Genomic DNA, 8,677 nt, shown 5'->3' with positions numbered 1-8,677 from the left:
GAACTTTTCTACCTGAATGGAAGCTTCCCACAGTGTAGATTTCGGATCTACTTCCCCTCCTTGCACCCTCCAACCTCCTCCTTCTTCTTCTAAGCTCCAAACTTCCTTCACAAAGCCAAAAATCACTCACAAGAACAATATGGGGGCTAGGGTTTCGCTCTACAGCTCTCTGGAAGTGTTAGGGACAAGGGAGGCCGAGTTAGAGTGTTTAAATAGGGTGCACACTCCTGGATTAGGGTTTTTGTCCAAACAGCAGCTACTCGCCGAGTCCGGGACCCGACTCGGCGAGTACACGACTTAAACCATGTGTCCCTTCCCGCTTCTACTCGGCGAGTCGAGCCTTTGACTCGCCGAGACCAAGGCCAAAATGCAAAATACACAAAGATTTAAATAAAAGAATACGTACCAAGAACCAGGTGCTACAAATCTCCCCCACTTATTTTAGACTTCGTCCTCGAAGTCTGCTGCTTGTTCCTGAAACAGCTCGGGGTAATGCTCCCTCATCTCATCCATCGGCTCCCAAGTCCACTCCGACCCCTTCCAGTATTGCCATTGCACCTTCATGAGTTCCACTCTCTTGTTCCTCAGATCCTTCGACTTCCGGTCGAGGATCGCTACAGGCCGATCGATGTAGTTCAGGTTGTCATCAACCTGAATGTCCTCCAAAGGTACCACTGCTGAGTCGTCCACCAGGCATTTCCGCAGCTGAGAGACGTGGAAAGTGCTGTGGATCTGACTGAGTTCGGCTGGCAGATCCAACCGGTACGCCACCTTGCCCACCCGGGCTACAACCCTGAAGGGTCCAATGTACCTGGGGCCCAACTTGCCTCGCTTCCTGAATCGGATGACGCCCTTCCATGGTGACACCTTCAGGAGAACCATATCCCCGACCTGGAACTCCAGGTCTGATCGACGCTTATCGGCATAACTTTTATGCCGACTCTGAGCAGTCTGAAGCCTGCTCCGGACCTGCCGAATCTTCTCTGTCGTTTTGAGCACTACTTCGGTGCTCCCCATGACCCTCTGGCCAACCTCGCCCCAGCATATCGGGGTCCTGCACATCCTCCCATACAACATCTCGAAGGGAGGACGGTCGATACTCGCATGATAGCTATTATTATACGAGAACTCCGCCAACGGAAGGTAGGTATCCCAGCTACCTCCGAAGTCTAAAACACATGCCTGCAGCATATCCTCCAGAGTCTGGATGGTCCGCTCGCTCTGACTGTCCGTCTGCAGGTGAAAAGCGGTGCTAAAATGCAGACGAGTACCCAGCTTGTCATGAAACTTCTTCCAAAACCTGGAAGTAAATTGCACATCTCTGTCTGAAATCACCGAAACTAGCACTCTGTGCCTCGCCACCACCTCCCTGATATAGATATCGGCCAATTTCTCGGCCGAGATGCTCTCCTGAATCGGGATAAAGTGGGCGCTCTTGGTCAATCGATCGACAATGACCCAGATCGAATCCACTCCCCGCGCGGTCCTGGGAAGCTTGGTGATAAAATTCATCGTGATGTCTTCCCATTTCCACAGCGGAATGTCCAACGGCTGCATCTTGCCGTGTGGTCTCTGATGCTCGGCCTTGACCTTCCTGCAGGTCAAGCACCGCTCCACGTACCATGCCACATCCCGCTTCATGCAGGGCCACCAATAGTCCAGACGAAGATCCCTATACATCTTCGTCGCCCCGGGATGAATGGAGAACCGGGATTTATGCGCCTCCTCCATCAGGACCTAGCGCACGCCTCCATTATAAGGGACCTACACCCTATGGTGAAGAGTCAATAACCTCGGCTATCATAGTCGAAGGAGGAAACCTGCCCTACAATCCGCTCACTCTTCCGATGTTCCTCCTTCATATCCTCCTGCTGAGCCTCCCGGATCCGCTCCAGAAGCGGAGTCACCACTGTCATCCTTAGACAGATATCCCTGATCGGCGCTACCTTGCGGCTAAGCGCATCGGCCACGACATTGGCCTTCCCCGGATGGTAGAGGATCTCACAATCATAATCCTTTACCACATCAAGCTACCGACGCTGTCTCATATTCAGATTTGGTTGATCCATGAGATACCTCAAACTCTTGTGGTCCATGTAAATCGTACAACGAACCCCATAGAGGTAATGACACCAAATCTTGAGGGCGAATACAACAGCCCCCAACTCCAAATTATGCGTCGGGTAATTCGCCTCGTGAGGCTTCAGCTGCCTCGACGCATAGGCGATGACATGCCCTCTCTGCATCAATACCGTGCCCAAACATGCGATGGATGCATCGCAGTACACAACAAAATCCTCCATGCCCTCTGGCAGGGCTAAGATTGGCGCCTCACACAATCTCTGTCTCAGTGCCTCGAACGCGGACTGCTGCTCAGGCCCCCAACGATACACCACCGACTTCTTAGTTAGTCGGGTGAGCGGAACTGCTATCTTGGAGAAGTCCTGAATGAATCTCCGATAGTAGCCTGCCAATCCCAGAAAGCTCCGAATCTCAGATGGAGACCTCAGAACCTCCCAACTCATCACGGCCTCCACTTTGGCCGGATCTACCGAAATCCCGTTCTGGTTGACAAGCTGCCCAAGAAACTGCACCTCGCGCAACCAGAACTCGCACTTGGAGAACTTAGCATACAAGTTCTCCCTCCTCAAAGTCTCCAGAACCTCCCGCAGATGCTCCTCATGCTGCTCTCGCGTCTTGGAGTAAACCAATATATCGTCGATAAACACTATCACAGACCGGTCTAACATCGGTCTACATACGCGGTTCATGAGGTCCATGAACGCGGAAGGAGCATTGGTGAGCCCGAAAGGCATCACCACAAACTCATAATGGCCATAACGCGTCTGAAACACAGTCTTCTGCACATCCTCCTCTCTGACCCTCATCTGGTGATACCCTGAACGCAAATCAATCTTGGAGAACCAAGATGCTCCCTGTAGCTGGTCAAAGAGGTCATCAATCATCGGGAGTGGGTAGCGGTTTTTCACCGTTACCTTGTTCAGCTCCCGATAATCTATACACATCCGATGCGACCCGTCCTTCTTCTTTACAAACAGAATCGAGGCTCCCCAGGATGAACTGCTCGGTCTAATAAAACCCTTGTCCAACAGCTCCTGTAGCTGTGTAGACAACTCCTGCATCTCAGGAGGAGCCAACCGATACGGTGCGTTGGCTATCGGAGCCGTACCAGGGACTAGGTCGATCCTGAACTCCACCTGTCGCTCCGGAGGTATCCCAGGCAACTCCTCGGGGAACACGTCCGCAAACTCTCGTACCACAGGTACATCGTCCACCGTAGTCCTACCCGCCTCCCGGGTATCCACAACATAGGCGACATAACCTGCGCAACCCTGCTGAAGGTATCGCCTAGCTCTCGCTACTGAACATAAAGCTGGTCCTCGCTGTGGCCTCTCGCCCTGAATCACCAGCTCTCCCCCACTTGGGGTCCTGATCCGTACCAACTGCCGTGCGCAGTCGATCACTGCCCCATTGGGGCTCAACCAATCCATGCCAATAATGACCTTGTTCCCCCGCAAAGGTATGGGAACTAAATCCACCAGGTAGCGCTCCTCGAATAATCTCAGCACACAATCTCGGAATACCGTCGATGCTCGCACTGATCGGTCATCCGCAATCTCTACCTCTAGAGGGCAATCCAACATGCCCGACGACTCAGAAAACTTCTTGCTAAGCGCAAGAGAAACAAACAATCGGGTAGCGCCCGAATCAAACAACACCTGAACCGGAATGCCGTTCACATGGAACGATCCTAAACAAAGCACATATCAATAACATAAACATCATAAAAATAAATCAGAGGTAAAGAATCATACCCGTCACCACATCAGGTGCAGCGCGTGCCTCCTCGGCTGTCAGCTGAAATGCTCGGCTCCGCACCACTGGAGCCTCTGTCTTGGCCTTCCGGCCATCTGCCACCTACGCCGTCGCTGAGACCGGCGCCGCTGCTGATGCTGCTGTCAATATCGGGTAATTGGCCCTCTTGTGGCCCCTCTGATTTCAATGGAAGCAAATCAGGTCTGTCATATGTACCGCGGGGGCGGGGGCAGTACAATCCCTGCCAAAATGCCTGACCTTGCCGCACTTAAAGCAGCCCGAACCCGGTCCAGTGCGACAAGCTCCCTCGTGTGACCGACCGCATTTCCCACAGCGGTCCCGTCCAGACTGGCCCTTCGACCTACCATCAGATCCCTTGGGCTTCTTCCCCGAAGCCCCAATCGTCAATCCCTCCACTTCCTTCCTCTTCTAGATGTGCTCCAGATCAATCTCCCTCTCCATAGCCCTGACAATCATAGAATCCAAGGTAGGGCAAGCTGAAAACTAACACGCTCCCGAATGTCGGATCGTAGCATGTCATGGTAGCGGGTCCTCCTCATATCCTCATCCCCCGCATACTGGGGCACCAGCAATGCCCTCTCCCGGAACTTGGCGGTGATCTCCGCCACAGTCTCCGTAGCCTGCCTCATATCCAAGAACTCCCTGGCCAACTGCTGAAGCTCCACAGCTGGCGCAAACTCTGCCCTGAACCGGGTCACAAAATCCGACCAGGTCATAGCCTCAACAGCCGAGGCTCCCAATGAGTCACCAACAGACTCCCACCAATCTCTGGCCCTGTCTCGCAAGCATCCTGCTGCATATCTCACCTTCGACCCCTCCGGGCAGAAGCTCGTCAGCTGCACAGACTCAATGTCTGCAATCCATCTCCTAGCAGCAATGGGGTCTTTCACCCCATGGAAATCTGACGCACCACTCCCTCGAAAGTCCTTGAAGGACAGTATGCGCGTACCCACCTGGCTAGACGCCATATCACTCCTGAATGCTCGGAGGCGATCCTCCATCAGCTCAACAATCCCCTCCTTGATCGACCCGAAGATGATAGGGGTCGACTCAAGGATGCCTCTCGTGATCTCAGACGCGATGAACTCGCGCAGCCCGCCATCAACCTGCTCGGATCCCGCACCCGAGCCCGATCCTGACCCTGATCTGGAACCTCCCGTTCCATGTCGTGTGGTCACCATGCTGAAAATACACACATAAATATTAGGATCATATATATCCCCGAGAGATCTAACACACTCTCCATGGTTCCTGGTTCCGTCTAGGCCCTCCTTGATTCGAGTACGGGTCCTCTGCTTTCAGTAGTACGGGCCCATACTACCTTCCACATCTACCTGTACTTTCCTCAAGGATTGCTTCGACTTCACCAAATCCCTTTTACCGATACCCTTTCCATTGACCTCATCCTAGGCTTCCCTAGGGCACTCTCCGACCTACCCTCCGCCATCAGCTGCACTAGGAGTCCCTACTACCTCCCCCGAACTAACTTGCAGATATTGTTACATATCCACTCCTTAGTTAGTTGGAAATAGTCAGGACCCCCATAGCACAAAGCAAGCAGCATTCGTACATCGAGTAACCAAATCAGGCATAACCTATACAGGCCATCCTACTGCTGACTAAACAGTCCTAACATACAGCTCATACAACAGGCATTTAAGGCATCCTCCTAGATCCTTAGCCCTAACTAGCATGCAATTATCGGAATCATATATCAGGCACACAAGGCATCTTCCTAGATCCTTAGTCTTATTCTAGCATGTAGTTTCCTGAATCAAAATCATATAGCATAACATAACAAGTATGGGTATCTTGGGGAAAACTTACTTGAGCCCGGCCGGTCGCATGCATCACACACCTTGTCTTTCTTAAAATCCTTCCGTTTAGATTTTTAGAAAACCATTTTATTGCAAAACTATCTTAGCCCCTCAGTTTGAGTCCAGACACCCCCGAGGGTGTGTCCGAATCCCTCAAACCAGGGCTCTGATACCAACTTGTAACATCCCAAAAATCAAGCCCAAAAATTTCATTTTTCATTAGTTAGCTCATAAAACATTCATTAGAAAATATTGTATGAACACGTCACTTCATAAAACCAAGTATCATGTTTGAAACCCACAACATAAACAAATATCATATCAGAGTACAATCCCAGAAAACACTGTACGGAAAATCAGATGTGTGTGTGATGCCATGCTACGCCGCCGGCTCCTTCCCCTTAGACGAAGAGGTACCTGAAACCAAAAACTGAAACCGTAAGCACAAAGCTTAGTGAGTTCCCCCATCATACCACATACTACACAAGTCCTCGGTATCTTTCAACCGGTAATCATTCATCGGTATCTTTCAACCGGTAACCATTCATCGGTATCTTTCAACCGGTAACTATTCATCGGTATCTTTCAACCGGTAACCATTCATCCGTATCTTTCAACCGGTAACCATTCATCGGTATCTTTCAACCGGTACCTGGGGACTATTCCACCCCCTACCACTAGCATACAATCAACAAAGTATAAGCATACAGTCAGGCATATCCGGGTACTGACCTACCCCTTGGTCCTAAGGACCAGTATCAGGGAAACTATCCCTATCATTCACGCAACATATCATACAGATATAACTAATAACCAACACATAACAAGAACAAGATAATTATCACAGAGACAATCATCTTCTAGATACTCCTCATTGGTGGGCCGGCATTGTGGCCTTAGACCCACCCCTACTGGGAGTAACTCACCTTGAAAAGTAGTTCTTGAAAGTCTGCTTGCTAGGCGTCTGACTGCTGCACCGGTAATCCTCCGGCTATAAATCCATAAACATAGATTAGACACTCATAAATACCCTTAGGTCAAATGACTGACCTACCCCTGGTCCAAGGTCAACTCCTTGGTCAAAGTCAACTTCCAGTTGATTGGACTCGCCGAGTCATGGCACAGACTCGCCGAGTCCCTCTCCTACTATCCCAGTATTAACTTATCAAGTCCCTCTTCCCACTCACTGAGTCACCCTTAACTCACTACTTGGGACGATTAGACCGACTCGCGATCCGCCTCGCCGAGTCCGAGAACAACTCGACGAGTCCCTACGAGCAGATCTCCTACTCGCTTCCAAATCCTCACCAGAGCATCCATCTTAAGGATTTGGGTTTCTGGGACTATTGCTACTCGATAAATTGCTAATTCCACGTGCAGCTACGAAGGGTTGGACCTTCTACACTTAAACCCCTCTTAACTCAATAACAGTTCGAATGACTCGCCGAGTTGAAGAACAACTCGTCGAGTCCCAGGCAATCTTCATAGGACTTGCCGAGTTGTTCATCCAACTCGTCGAGTCTAAGACCATCTTCATAGAACTCGCCGAGTGCACTTTGGCACTCGCCGAGTCCATTCAACCCTCCTCCCATACATACCAAATCTGAGACATGCAACGGTTCCACATCTGAAGTCCTTTCAAAACATAGAGCATAAACACATGGAGTTTGAGGTTTTAGGGTTTGAAAACCACAAATTAGGGACAAAAAGGGAATCTAATGAACTAGTGATCAAGGTAGGAACTTTTTTACCTGAATGGAAGTTTCCCACAGTGTAGATTTCGGATCTACTTCCCCTCCTTGCACCCTCCAACCTCCTCCTTCTTCTTCTAAGCTCCAAACTTCCTTCACAAAGCCAAAAATCACTCACAAGAACAATATGGGGGCTAGGGTTTCGCTCTACAGCTCTCTGGAAGTGTTAGGGACAAGGGAGGCCGAGTTAGAGTGTTTAAATAGGGTGCACACTCCTGAATTAGGGTTTTTGTCCAAACAACAGCTACTCACCGAGTCCGGGACCCGACTCGGCGAGTCCACGACTTAAACCCCGTGCCCCTTCTCGCTTCTACTCGGCGAGTCCAGCCTTTGACTCGCCGAGTCCAAGGCCAAAATGCAAATTACACAAAGATTTAAATAAAAGAATACGTACCAAGAACCAGGTGCTACAACTTTGGCCGTGAACCACCCTAAGCCACTAGTCTAGACCGTCAGCACCTTTAAGAAGCAAAGTTTGGCCGTAAACTCCATGATGGGCCACCATTTAGACCGTAAACCACCTTTGGTGGACCCCCATTTGACCGTAAACCTTAGTTTAAGGTCCATTTAGACCGTAAACCCTTTCTAATTCAAAGGTGTTTACGGTGATTGTGAGCTGTAATGCGTAAATTCCCAATGCAAATCCCAGTAATTTATCCATTAACCCTTAGTAATAAGGCATTACCCAACAATAATCCAAGTAAACATCCCATCCAATTCTCAATCCCGTAAGAAGGAGCGTAAACCCCATTTTCCATTTCACAAACTCATTTGCATTCACTATGAACCTCCGTAAACTCTCTCAAGCATTCATCCAAGTTCCAGAAGCCATTTCTTCACAATCCCTTCTAAATTTCTATAAGTTAGTTCATCTCTAGTAAATTTTTCATACATTTAGTTATTGAAATTCTTCTACTCACACATAAATTTATGTGTTAATAACCTTAGGCTAGCAAAAATCTTCAAGAAGTTCATCCAACACTTCAAGTGTTCTAGGCTCCAATATTCACCTCATCTCTTCAACCACACCTTCTCCTACTCAAGGTGAGCTTCATACCCCTATTTTTAAGTTTTCATTGTTTTTGGGGGAGGATGCAAGTCAAAGCCTTGTTTAAATCTTGATATAATTGCTTGTTATGCATGTATGCTATGATATATGTGTTTAAGAGTATAAAACTTTATATGAAGTAGTTCAAAATTTCATGATTTTGAACAAGTCTCAAGAGTTTGAACCACATTTCACAAATTATG

Source organism: Lactuca virosa, chromosome 2, assembly GCF_052849685.1.
Source record: "Lactuca virosa cultivar CGN04683 chromosome 2, Lactuca_virosa_CGN04683_v6, whole genome shotgun sequence".
Classification (NCBI taxonomy): domain Eukaryota; kingdom Viridiplantae; phylum Streptophyta; class Magnoliopsida; order Asterales; family Asteraceae; genus Lactuca; species Lactuca virosa.
The sequence above is the reverse complement of the archived record's forward strand: the minus strand, read 5'-3'. Positions refer to the sequence as shown.